Here is a 13,995-nt window from a genome sequence, read left to right as displayed (position 1 = left end):
GGTGAAGAGCAAGTGTGCAGCACAAATATCATTAAGTGTGTCTGTTTAAGTCATTTTTAAATGTCTTGCAACAAGCTTGGAAATGTTTCTGCCTGGTCTCAAACCAGGGACCTTTCGCGTGTTAGGCGAATGTGATGGCCTCTACACCACAGAAACCGTGAGAGCAGCTGCATCTTACTGGTTGGCAGGACAAAAGAAAGGAGCAATTTTTGAAAATGAAAAGTCCTGTAAACTGAGAGACAATGACAAAGCAGAAGAAGAATATCAGAAGTGGGATTTGAACCCACGCCTCCAGAAGAGACTGCAACCTGGGAAATGTTGAAAATGTTGAAGTTGCCGGCCAATCACGTTCAAGAAATGTTGAAAATGTTGAAGATTCTAGCCAATCACGTTCAAGAAATGTTGAAAATGTTGAAGTTGCCGACCAATCACGTTGGAGAAATGTTGAAAGCTGACGGCCAATGACGTCGTGAAAGTTACGTATCGCAATGTAAAATGTTTAATGAAGGTAAAGGTTACGGGAGGTCGAAGGTTAAATCCGTATGTAAATTGGAAGTTCTTGGGAACAGTCGGAGTGAACAAGAATTTACGAGTGAAAGCGGTCTATTTAGCGACATGGTAAGTATCGGCTCATTCATGAAAATGCTGTATGATGTACATCGATGTGTAAAAATAAAAATTTCCCGGTTTTACGCCGATGTTACTCGACATTGGTTTCACAGTCGTGTCTTTTTTTTCCCATTCCCATTTCCCGAGCGAGTCGATGAAAAACGTTTCATATGTGGGATTAACCAAGTTGTTAGCTATTAAAGCTAAGATAACTTTGGTCTATAAAATATTATTTACGTGCTTATTACACCGAGGTTATGTTAGACGTGGCTTTGTTTTCAGTCATGTCCTATTCATTCTCGCCCTCGGCTTCTTAAGACATTTAAAATAAAAATCACATCATGGGGATTAACCATCATCATATATGGTCGTCGGCATAAACTACCGCGTTTAAAAAAAAGTGGGAAAATAGGGGTCATTTTATAATCAGTACTGTCCTGTATTCGGGTCAGTATGTTAGTCCTGTTGGATAACCATGCCCAAGCTAACTTTTGTCTATGAAGTACTTTAACAAACCCATCAAAATTTCTCAACATATAGAATATATCAGTACTGGGACCAAACAGGAAGCTGAAGGTCATACAAGATAACAAACTAAAGACCATATTAAAGCCAGTAGTAATAATATATCCACAATCCTCCATATAGGAGCTGCTGATTGACAACTGGCCTGTCTGACAGAGCTTTTTTTTTTTTTTTTTTTTTTTAAATCATATTTACTAATAACAAGTCCCAGATATTATTAACCAGGCTTGAGGTGATTGAGTGGTTGGACATATTTTGGAGTATTTTACCTAATCATTACCAGACGTTAGGTCTAGTCATTGAGGACAGTGTCTCATCATAATCATTATGGGTTTTTATTCTTTTAGATTTTGTATAGGCTTGATAAGCTCTTATGTTGTTACCATTTACTTTTAAATCATCTTCAACCAAAGGCATCGAAGTCCCACAAAGCAATGCCCGACACTGTCTGGATGGCACGCCTCAAGAGCTTCGCCTCCACAGGATCATGGCCTCCAGGTGAGGGCAACAGGCCAGCACCCAGACAGAAGTGGTACGGGCTGTATCAGAGGGTATGTGTGTCTTTATCAGGTGTTTACTTTTATACTTCATTTGTACTAAATGCAACAGCATAAACCGGATTTTCACACATTAATAAATATTTGATTAAGTAAAAATTCAAAATGGTTTCTGCTACAACACACACAACTGAATGACATGGAGATAAATCTTCAAATGTTCTTTTTAGATTGAGAAATGTCCAATGATGCAGCATGGGCAGACGTCCCTGTTTGGTAGTGTGAGGAAATGTGTGTGTGGATTCCACATCCAGATGGTAGGCGAAAAACACAGTAGTTTTGTAGTATAGTACAAATATGACATCACAAAGTGACCAGTGTTAAACCTACTTTGCCATTAAACAGCACCCAGCTCCTGCTGTCCAGTCAGCTTCTGCTGTCCAGTCAGCTTCTGCTGTCCAGCCAGCTCCTGCTGTCCAGTCAGCTTCTGCTGTCCAGCCAGCTCCTGCTGTCCAGCCAGCTCCTGCTGTCCAGGGTGCCCTGATGTCACAGACTTCAGCTGCAGGTGCTGCCCAGTCTGCTGGGCTGACACAAATGAAGGGAGCTGAAGGCCACAAACAGCGACCACCACTGAATTTGTCTATGGTATTTAGTTGTTGTTGCTCCTACATGTACTATCAATAGATTCATCAAATGGCTTGTCTTTATACAGTCTTTTGCTTCTTAACTTTCAGTTTACCAAACCAAGATATGGTGGTTCACTTAGCGCAGCTGCAAAGCCAAACCTTGCCATGGCCAGGAAAGTGACACAGGTAAAGGGGGTTCAAAAGTCAACTGTGTAAAAGTGTGTTGTTAATACATGTGACTTAGACTCTGTTTTATAGAAACAGGTCACAGAACGCCAGGAGACACCTGCTCCTCCAGTCAGCACTGCCATATCAGTGAGTGATTACATTTTCAGCTCGAGCATCTGTAGTTCTAGACTTCATTCAATGTACAGGATTAGAGATTTATCCTGTAGATTTTAATATCTGATTCTTAAACTTCATACAGGCCGTAGGCTCCCAAACAGAGGCACCAGCAGTACCAGCTGAGACACCAGTGGCTGCTCCTGTGTCAGTAAGTGTTCTAGCACTGTGCTTTAAACACGAATACTTTTGCAGCAGTGTATTTTACCAGAACTAAGTATAGTTACACATTGTTTTCCTGCTGCAACTCCTCAGCTTCCCCGTTTGTGGGCAGAGGGCTTTCCACCTGAAGACCATAGGTGGATATCCAAAGCTTTGTTTAGGATGGGGGCGAAGGGCAGACTGGAACTCCAGGACAACCTGAAGCTGTGGTACTACCCACCTCAGCCGAGTCACCTCTACCACCAGGCACCTTCCCCAGACCGCTTTTTTGCCCATCCACTACTTGTTTGGATGCCTTACAAGTTGTGGAAGGTTAAGGTGGTGTGCCCCAATCCTTCTTGTGCTGGGCATCAGCTGACAGGAGCAGGGCTGCACAAGAGGGCACGGCGGGTCCTGGACATAGACCGCATGTACACCATGGTCACTGAGACGCTGACTTGTGCCAGGTGTAAAGCCTCTCATGTGTCCTGGAGCCAGGCTGTCCTCCAACAGCTGGACTTGGCTCACAGGTCAGAATTTCGGGTCATCATGACTCAAAAGTGAGTAGTGTCTTTTTTCTCTTTTTCCATGTTCAAGTCAAAGCTGTACATTCTTACTGATATATTTATCTGTGACCAAGGTATGCCTGTGACGTGAGGGTGATTCGGCTTCTGCGGGAGAGGGGCCTTGGCAACAGCCCAACCCGGGTACTGAAACAGCTGAGGGAGAACCACACAGAGGAGTGGCTCCAACGTGTATCGCGGTACACCACGGAGTGCATGAGCTTCCTCCAGCGCCCTGGATTGCTGCCTGTAAAGTTCCCGGAACCTCCAAAGCCAGATGTTGTGCCCAGCTGCAGGTGGCTTCTGTCCGTCTACAGCCAGGACATCTTGACCAGGCTGGAGGACATCAAGGCGCACATTACATCAACCTTTGGCACCATTCTGAAGATGGACTCCACAAAAAAGGTTGAATCATCTTATTTTCTGCAAAATAGGCTTCAATAAACCACTAGCTGGATTTCTACATGTCTCCATCTTATTGTGTGTCTCTGTTCATGTTTTGTGCTTCAGATCACAAAGAAGCTGGCTGGGACAGCCAAAGGGACAGCTCTCTGGCTCACCTCTGTGGGAAATGAGTATGGCCAGATTTTAATCAGTGTCCTGACTGCTCAGGAGGGAGCTGGTTTAGACAGGATGGCTGGTGACCTGGTGAGGAGGTACCAGCAGGCCAGTGTGGATCCCCCTGTTGTCCTGTATGTGGACTGTGGATGCTGTGCTGAGGCTGCAGAGACAACAAAGCTGGAGGCTAGATTCAGCAGGTGGCCTCAGCTTCTGGTACGGCTGGACATCTGGCATTTTATGCGACGGCTTGGCCTGGGATGCACCACTGATGCCCATCAGCTGTACCCACTCTACATGGCACGCATCTCAGCATGCATTTTTGAGTGGGATGCAGCTGACTTAGCGCTGTTGCGTGAAGCCAAGGCCCAGCAGCTTCGGAACCAGGGACTGTCATCTGCAGATGTGAACAGACACCTGACCAGGGAGGAGTTGGCTCTCCACTGCAGACGGAGGACACGAGGAGTGGACACCACAGTTAAGCTGCTGGAGGAGCTGTTTGCTTTACTTATGGGCTCCCGTGGCAACGACTCCCTTGGCGTTCCTCTGTTTGATCAGGAGAGGATGGAGCACATCTGGCGGGTCCAGAAGAAGCATGTAAAGTGCATCCAAGATCCACCAGGTGTTGCGCTCTACATTAAAACTGGAGAGCTGACCAAGGGAGGTGTGCGGCTGCCGGTCTTTAGGTGTGCCAGAGGCTCTACTTCCTTGGAGTCTTTTCATCTGCACCTAAACCGCTTCATACCAGGTGTGTGACACTAAAATGTGTATCTTATTATATGCGTGTTTGTTCATTTGATGTGATGTTTATGTCAAAAATGCTTTTGATATTTCATGTTGCATTTCATTGTACTTGTAGGGACCAGTGCCAACAGCCTGAATTTCCAGGTTTACCTGCTGGAAGGTCTGCACAGGTGGAACCAGGACCGGCGCGTTGCTGCCATGGCGACTGAGAAGTCTCCTTTGTGCTGCTACTCTGGTGATCTGCTGCATTCTGTCAACCAGAACTACGAGAAGCTGTTTGGCAGAAAGGTGGCACCAGAGTTCTGTCCACCCTCACGTTACACAGGTAATGACAGAATGACCTGCCAAAGGAAAAGTACAAAGCTGCATCTCTCTGACAGCTCCTCACAGAAAAACTGTGTTGCTGAGGGGGGAAATTTATATTTATATTTAATGTATTTTATGATTCTGATGAGCTGATTGGTTTTTACTCATTCCAATCTGCATTGTGCTTTATTTATGTTGTTGTGTCTCAGGTGAGCTCATAGGAGTGCAGTATCTGTTCCGGCAGACTGGTCAGGCCCTGCAGGACATGAACCCGGACTCAGAGGAGACTGCCCGCTTGGTGGAGGAGCATGATGTGGCGGCAGATGAGGACGATGAGGGTTTTTCTGACCTCACAGATGACCCCACAGTGCTGGATATAGAGGTTCAGCCTGCTCCCAGCATCTCCTCCACAGCAGCTCCCAGCGCCTCCTCCCCACTGACTCCCAGCGCCTCCTCCCCACTGGCTCCTGGCACCTCCTCCCTGTTTGCTCCCAGCGCCTCCTCCCCACTGGCTCCCAGCATCTCTGAGGCTGGGGACACCTCTGAAGAAACTGTGGTCAGTAACAGTTATTCACTGCTGTTTTCTACATTCTGCATGTTGACGTATATTGAAACTAAAACTGTTAAAAGGTTTTAAACTATTTTCTGTTTTCTGCTTAATGATTTGAGCAGGCTGTTGATGACCAGAATGTGCCTGGATACCAGCATGTGGACAGACTTGCTGAGTACTTGGTTGGGCTTCGGGAGCAGACCTCTCTCTATCTCAGCAACCTGCAGGCGGACCAAATTATAGGACTCTGGCAGAACCTGAGCGAAGGGGACAAGCAGCGGGTTGTTTATTCAGCGCGGCACCAAGACAGACTTCTGAGTGGACACTTCCGAACCCCAAAGAAGCCCTCAAAAACACCAGGGGTGGAGAGCACAATCCGCTGCGTGCTAGGTGCAAGTAGTGCACCTGCACAATGGCCTGACTGCTGCAGGTTGGTGGAGACCATTTTCATCAGACTGTGTGGTCTGCATCCAGCCCCCAAAAGAAAAGGCAAAGGAGCAGAGTCAAGGTGGTCCTTAATTATTAGGGACTACCGTAAAATCAGGGAGCTGGTTGTTGGGAATGCCCGGGTCATGCAGGGAACAGACATGCAGCTTGTGGAGGTCAACCAGAACACTCTGATTCAGTGGCACAATGGCAGACAGAAAAAGCAGGAGCTTTCTGTCCTGCTTCAGGGAACTGGTGTACCCTCAGAGATTGCAGTAGCTGAAGAACCACTGATGGATGCAAGACCGCTGCCTTCTTATCCTGTGCCAGCACAGGATGAACATCAGTACCGGCTGCCAGAGAGTACGGCTGGCCAGGCTAAGCAAAGGCAGGCACCATGCACCATCCTTCCAAAAGGCGGTGTGAAGAGGCAGTTGTCAGTGGCACCAGGTGCTTTCCCAGGCCCAGCAGCCCCTGCAGCCCCAGCACCTGGGATTCCTCACCAGGGCCTCACACAGGCAGGACAACCTGTTTTCTTCTATCAGGTTGTCATGCCTTCAACCATGCAGGCCACAACCCAGCAACCAACAACAAAGAGGCCATACAAGAGGACTGTGCAGGCAAACACTTGCAAGAAGTGTGGCCTCTTTCGCACAGCAGAGACTGGACATAGCCACTACCGTGGGAGGGTCTACTGCCCCCAGTCTGAAAGCCTGACAAAGGAACAGTGGCTGGAGGAGATGAGGAAGGGGCAGAAATAAGCACTTTGTAAATAGATGTATATAGTTTGTAGTTAAGTGTTATAGTAACTTTTGTTTGCTCCTTTTTAATTATATATGTTGTTGTTTTTTTAAAAACATTTTAAAACCTTTTTATTGTGAACCTTCTGTACAGTTTCAAGTGGACACAACCAGGATGAAACCAGAGGAAGTATCCTCAATACAAGTTAAAGTACTTGCTGTACAGTAATTGTAAATAGTTGTGGTTGTTGTACATATTCTCATTTTTAAAATTGTTTTTTTTATTATATTTTTGTAAAAGTTAAGAGTAAGATTAAACAGCACAGTATTAGTTGTAAATTGATTGTAAATAGTTTTAATTTTTTGTTTTGGTATTTATTCAAAAGCAATGTTATTGTTTTTAATGACTGAACATTAAACAGTGAGTTTGACATGTTTATTGTGGTGATTATGAGTAATTATGTAAATGAAATCAAGACTAGTAAGAAAAAAATGTTTTATTACAATTCAATTCACATATGAATATCTAATGTTATTATAAATATCTAAAATTATTATTATAATAATATAAATACAAAGTTGCTAGACTGACTTCAAAGTGGTGGTAAAGAAGAGAAACGAAGTGCCACTACACAAATATACACACATATCATACCGATATAAAGGCTCTTGTTATTTATATTTATATAGTGTGTGTGTGTGTGTATTCCATATACAGAACAGGTTCCTTACATTCTATTAACTACAATATTTTATAAACACACACAATGTTATTTTTTCCATGCCAATGAAAATGGACTTTAACAGGTTAATAAATTCTAAAATAGGTCAGCCACTGAAATCCTGCCATGACTCCCTGTTCTGCATCGCTTCTGGTTCCTCAGCTCCTTTTTGAGAAAGAGAAAAAAAAGAAATATTAACAGAAATTACCATTGAATTAGAGCTAAATGCAGAATTACATTAATAGATGAGTAAATGAGGTGTTGAAATATTTTCACTACTTCATATTTACAATTTCAGATGCGTGTGTCTGCAAAAAGATAACCCTCAATATAAAAACATATCAGGTTTACTTCATATTAATTGTATTCTCTGCGTCATCTGACGGAGGCCATGTCACGTGATCTTCAATGCAGGCCCAGCACCTAGTTGCGAGTTCAAATCCCGTTCACTGCATGACAGACCTGGGTCAACATGTAAAAACATCTCCAGGCCACTAGACATGTGTTTATGTCCCAGAAATTTCCACATTTTTTCTTCATTTTTCCTCCTTTCTCCCTTTTCTCCTCCTTTCCCCTCTTTTTCCTTCTTCCCCCCTCTCCCCCCTTCTTCCCCATCTTACCTGGCCGAATGTTCCCCAGCTTGAGCGCAGCGCCTTGGACCGCTCGGCCATTCTGATTAAATTTGCCCTTACCTACCTCTCTCTTGTGTGTTTTTTCTTGGAGGTGCGATGTGATTTCTGATAGCAACCCCAAGCGGCAGCAAAGTGTGAAAGCGTAGGTGCTTCCGCCTCTGCAGAAGTTACCACAAGGCCTACGCAGAGGTCTAGCCACCTGTCTTGAGGTGTGCAGATTTTGAACAAGCTTTCCTGTGTCTGGTTACTGTGGGATTGTTTTTCATCTTCTTACCCGTTGAGGTCCGGTCGCCGTTGGTCGTTAGCCTTCGCTTTCAAATAGCATCATTTTTGGGCCTTGCCCTATTGTTAGACACTCTATCCTTATTCTTTCGGGGATTTTTTTAACCTTTAGTCAATGTGCAAGTAACAGAAATTGAACACTGAGCAATGAGGCCTGAGCTCTGGAGACTGCAGCCATGACTTCACATTTGAACAAGATACTTCTGTTGTCTAACCAACAACAGCGATTGCCATCATGCTAAAGTTGCTGGGGAAAGTGAGCCACTGGCAGCTTACACACCATTTTCACATGTGATCTTAGTAACAATTGTGGTCATAGAGGTGACTGCTTTGTCTGTAGTAGGCACAGAGGTCTCTCACCTAAAGGGTAGGTTGTAGGTTCAACCGAGGTGTACGCTTGGATCGTTGTATCGCAGAATGCCGGTCCTTAATCCATGGAATGCCTTTTGATACATCACTATGCTGCCAACTCAAGCTGAAACATGTCTTTGGCCTGGCACAGTATGGCCATGATCAAGGCGGCAATCTTCTTCACCAAACTCTGACTGCTTGTGGTTCTGCACTCTTCCTTGTGCCAAAGTGTATGGTTTGTCTTTTTTGGCTGTTGCCAATCCCTTGGGACTGCACGTGATAGTTGTTGGTATACTGGCCAGGACCTCTGCCTATAACGTGGAGGACTGGTGTTTGGTTTCCCGACGGGGAGTGTTTCTTGGTCTTTATGACCCTTGACACGAGCATAAAACACTTAGCCCTGTCTTGAAATTTCAAATAGTTTGCTGTAAAAGGCCTGTAGGTTACAAGGCTTCTCAAAGTCCTCTGAGCCGGCCTCTGTACAGAGCGGGACAAGGCCAACGCTCAATGCAACCCAACATGTCATGTGTTGTTTGAGGATATGTGTAATACCGCATGAGGCTCGCTATTGGCCGTAAGCCGCCAGAGCTTTTGTTGCTGTTTTTATCTGTGTGCACGGACAACACGGAAGAGACAATAACAAAGGGTACGGTGCAAGGTGATTGCTCGTAGCAAAGCTGCCATAGAATTACCTGCCTGGCTCAAGGTCCTCTTCTGGTTTTAAGAGTCAGGGATATTTTGGCAGAGTTGGTGGTGTGAACTGTGTCCCAAGATTATTTCAGGGGTGAAGAGCAAGTGTGCAGCACAAATATCCTTAAGTGTGTCTGTTTAAGTCATGTTTAAATGTCTTGCAACAAGCTTGGAAATGTTTCTGCCTGGTCTCGAACCAGGGACCTTTCGCGTGTTAGGCGAATGTGATAGCCTCTACACCACAGAAACCGTGAGAGCAGCTGCATCTTACTGGTTGGCAGGACAAAAGAAAGGAGCAATTTTTGAAAATGAAAAGTCCTGTAAACTGAGAGACAATGACAAAGCAGAAGAAGATTATCAGAAGTGGGATTTGAACCCACGCCTCCAGAAGAGACTGCGACCTTATCGCAGCGCCTTGGACCGCTCGGCCATTCTGATAAAATTTGCTCTTACCTACCTCTCTCTTGTGTGTTTTTTCTTGGAGGTGCAATGTGATTTCTGATAGCAACCCCAAGCGGCAGCAAAGTGTGAAAGCGTAGGTGCTTCCGCCTCTGCAGAAGTTGCCACAAGGTCTACGCAGAGGTCTAGCCACCTGTCTTGAGGTGTGCAGATTTTGAACAAGCTTTCCTGTGTCTGGTTACTGTGGGATTGTTTTTCATCTTCTTACCCGTTGAGGTCCGGTCGCCGTTGGTCGTTAGCCTTCGCTTTCAAATAGCATCATTTTTGGGCCTTGCCCTATTGTTAGACACTCTATCCTTATTCTTTCAGGGATTCCTTAACCTTTAGTCAATGTGGAAGTAACAGAAATTGAACACTGAGCAATGAGGCCTGAGCTCTGGAGACTGCAGCCATGACTTCACATTTGAACAAGATACTTCTGTTGTCTAACCAACAACAGCGATTGCCATCATGCTAAAGTTGCTGGGGAAAGTGAGCCACTGGCAGCTTACACACCATTTTCACATGTGATCTTAGTAACAATTGTGGTCATAGAGGTGACTGCTTTGTCTGTAGTAGGCACAGAGGTCTCTCACCTAAAGGGTAGGTTGTAGGTTCAACCGAGGTGTACGCTTGGATCGTTGTATCGCAGAATGCCGGTCCTTAATCCATGGAATGCCTTTTGATACATCACTATGCTGCCAACTCAAGCTGAAACATGTCTTTGGCCTGGCACAGTATGGCCATGATCAAGGCGGCAATCTTCTTCACCAAACTCTGACTGCTTGTGGTTCTGCACTCTTCCTTGTGCCAAAGTGTATGGTTTGTCTTTTTTGGCTGTTGCCAATCCCTTGGGACTGCACGTGATAGTTGTTGGTATACTGGCCAGGACCTCTGCCTATAACGTGGAGGACTGGTGTTTGGTTTCCCGACGGGGAGTGTTTCTTGGTCTTTATGACCCTTGACACGAGCATAAAACACTTAGCCCTGTCTTGAAATTTCAAATAGTTTGCTGTAAAAGGCCTGTAGGTTACAAGGCTTCTCAAAGTCCTCTGAGCCGGCCTCTGTACAGAGCGGGACAAGGCCAACGCTCAATGCAACCCAACATGTCATGTGTTGTTTGAGGATATGTGTAATACCGCATGAGGCTCGCTATTGGCCCTATGCCACAAGAGCTTTTGTTGCTGTTTTTATCTGTGTGCACGGACAACACGGAAGAGACAATAACAAAGGGTACGGTGCAAGGTGATTTGCTCGTAGCAAAGCTGCCATAGAATTACCTGCCTGGCTCAAGGGCATCTTCTGGTTTTAAGAGTCAGGGATATTTTGGCAGAGTTGGTGGTGTGAACTGTGTCCCAAGATTATTTCAGGGGTGAAGAGCAAGTGTGCAGCACAAATATCATTAAGTGTGTCTGTTTAAGTCATGTTTAAATGTCTTGCAACAAGCTTGGAAATGTATCTGCCTGGTCTAGAACCAGGGACCTTTCAGGTGTTAGGCAAATTTGATAGCCTCTACACCACAGAAACCGTGAGAGCAGCTGCATCTTACTGGTTGGCAGGACAAAAGAAAGGAGCCATTTTTGAAAATGAAAAGTCCTGTAACCTGAGAGACAATGACAAAGCAGAAGAAGATTATCAGAAGTGGGATTTGAACCCACGCCTCCAGAAGAGACTGCGACCTTAACGCAGCGCCTTGGACCGCTCGGCCATTCTGATAAAATTTGCTCTTACCTACCTCTCTCTTGTGTGTTTTTTCTTGGAGGTGCAATGTGATTTCTGATAGCAACCCCAAGCGGCAGCAAAGTGTGAAAGCGTAGGTGCTTCTGCCTCTGCAGAAGTTGCCACAAGGTCTACGCAGAGGTCTAGCCACCTGTCTTGAGGTGTGCAGATTTTGAACAAGCTTTCCTGTGTCTGGTTACTGTGGGATTGTTTTTCATCTTCTTACCCGTTGAGGTCCGGTCGCCGTTGGTCGTTAGCCTTCGCTTTCAAATAGCATCATTTTTGGGCCTTGCCCTATTGTTAGACACTCTATCCTTATTCTTTCAGGGATTCCTTAACCTTTAGTCAATGTGGAAGTAACAGAAATTGAACACTGAGCAATGAGGCCTGAGCTCTGGAGACTGCAGCCATGACTTCACATTTGAACAAGATACTTCTGTTGTCTAACCAACAACAGCGATTGCCATCATGCTAAAGTTGCTGGGGAAAGTGAGCCACTGGCAGCTTACACACCATTTTCACATGTGATCTTAGTAACAATTGTGGTCATAGAGGTGACTGCTTTGTCTGTAGTAGGCACAGAGGTCTCTCACCTAAAGGGTAGGTTGTAGGTTCAACCGAGGTGTACGCTTGGATCGTTGTATCGCAGAATGCCGGTCCTTAATCCATGGAATGCCTTTTGATACATCACTATGCTGCCAACTCAAGCTGAAACATGTCTTTGGCCTGGCACAGTATGGCCATGATCAAGGCGGCAATCTTCTTCACCAAACTCTGACTGCTTGTGGTTCTGCACTCTTCCTTGTGCCAAAGTGTATGGTTTGTCTTTTTTGGCTGTTGCCAATCCCTTGGGACTGCACGTGATAGTTGTTGGTATACTGGCCAGGACCTCTGCCTATAACGTGGAGGACTGGTGTTTGGTTTCCCGACGGGGAGTGTTTCTTGGTCTTTATGACCCTTGACACGAGCATAAAACACTTAGCCCTGTCTTGAAATTTCAAATAGTTTGCTGTAAAAGGCCTGTAGGTTACAAGGCTTCTCAAAGTCCTCTGAGCCGGCCTCTGTACAGAGCGGGACAAGGCCAACGCTCAATGCAACCCAACATGTCATGTGTTGTTTGAGGATATGTGTAATACCGCATGAGGCTCGCTATTGGCCGTAAGCCGCCAGAGCTTTTGTTGCTGTTTTTATCTGTGTGCACGGACAACACGGAAGAGACAATAACAAAGGGTACGGTGCAAGGTGATTTGCTCGTAGCAAAGCTGCCATAGAATTACCTGCCTGGCTCAAGGTCCTCTTCTGGTTTTAAGAGTCAGGGATATTTTGGCAGAGTTGGTGGTGTGAACTGTGTCCCAAGATTATTTCAGGGGTGAAGAGCAAGTGTGCAGCACAAATATCATTAAGTGTGTCTGTTTAAGTGTCTTGCAACAAGCTTGGAAATGTTTCTGCCTGGTCTCGAACCAGGGACCTTTCGCGTGTTAGGCGAATGTGATAGCCTCTACACCACAGAAACCATGAGAGCAGCTGCATCTTACTGGTTGGCAGGACAAAAGAAAGGAGCAATTTTTTAAAATGAAAAGTCCTGTAAACTGAGAGACAATGACAAAGCAGAAGAAGAATATCAGAAGTGGGATTTGAACCCACGCCTCCAGAAGAGACTGCAACCTTAACGCAGTGCCTTGGACCGCTCGGCCATTCTGATAAAAATTGCTCTTACCTACCTCTCTCTTGTGTGTTTTTTCTTGGAGGTGCAATGTGATTTCTGATAGCAACCCCAAGCGGCAGCAAAGTGTGAAAGCGTAGGTGCTTCTGCCTCTGCAGAAGTTACCACAAGGCCTACGCAGAGGTCTAGCCACCTGTCTTGAGGTGTGCAGATTTTGAACAAGCTTTCCTGTGTCTGGTTACTGTGGGATTGTTTTTCATCTTCTTACCCGTTGAGGTCCGGTCGCCGTTGGTCGTTAGCCTTCGCTTTCAAATAGCATCATTTTTGGGCCTTGCCCTATTGTTAGACACTCTATCCTTATTCTTTCGGGGATTTTTTTAACCTTTAGTCAATGTGCAAGTAACAGAAATTGAACACTGAGCAATGAGGCCTGAGCTCTGGAGACTGCAGCCATGACTTCACATTTGAACAAGATACTTCTGTTGTCTAACCAACAACAGCGATTGCCATCATGCTAAAGTTGCTGGGGAAAGTGAGCCACTGGCAGCTTACACACCATTTTCACATGTGATCTTAGTAACAATTGTGGTCATAGAGGTGACTGCTTTGTCTGTAGTAGGCACAGAGGTCTCTCACCTAAAGGGTAGGTTGTAGGTTCAACCGAGGTGTACGCTTGGATCGTTGTATCGCAGAATGCCGGTCCTTAATCCATGGAATGCCTTTTGATACATCACTATGCTTCCAACTCAAGCTGAAACATGTCTTTGGCCTGGCACAGTATGGCCATGATCAAGGCGGCAATCTTCTTCACCGAACTCTGACTGTTTGTGGTTCTGCACTCTTCCTTGTGCCAAATTGTATGGTTTGTCTT

The sequence above is a fragment of the Telmatherina bonti genome, assembly GCF_933228915.1.
Source record: "Telmatherina bonti genome assembly, chromosome: 14".
NCBI lineage: Eukaryota > Metazoa > Chordata > Actinopteri > Atheriniformes > Telmatherinidae > Telmatherina > Telmatherina bonti.
This window is presented reverse-complemented; position numbering follows the sequence as displayed.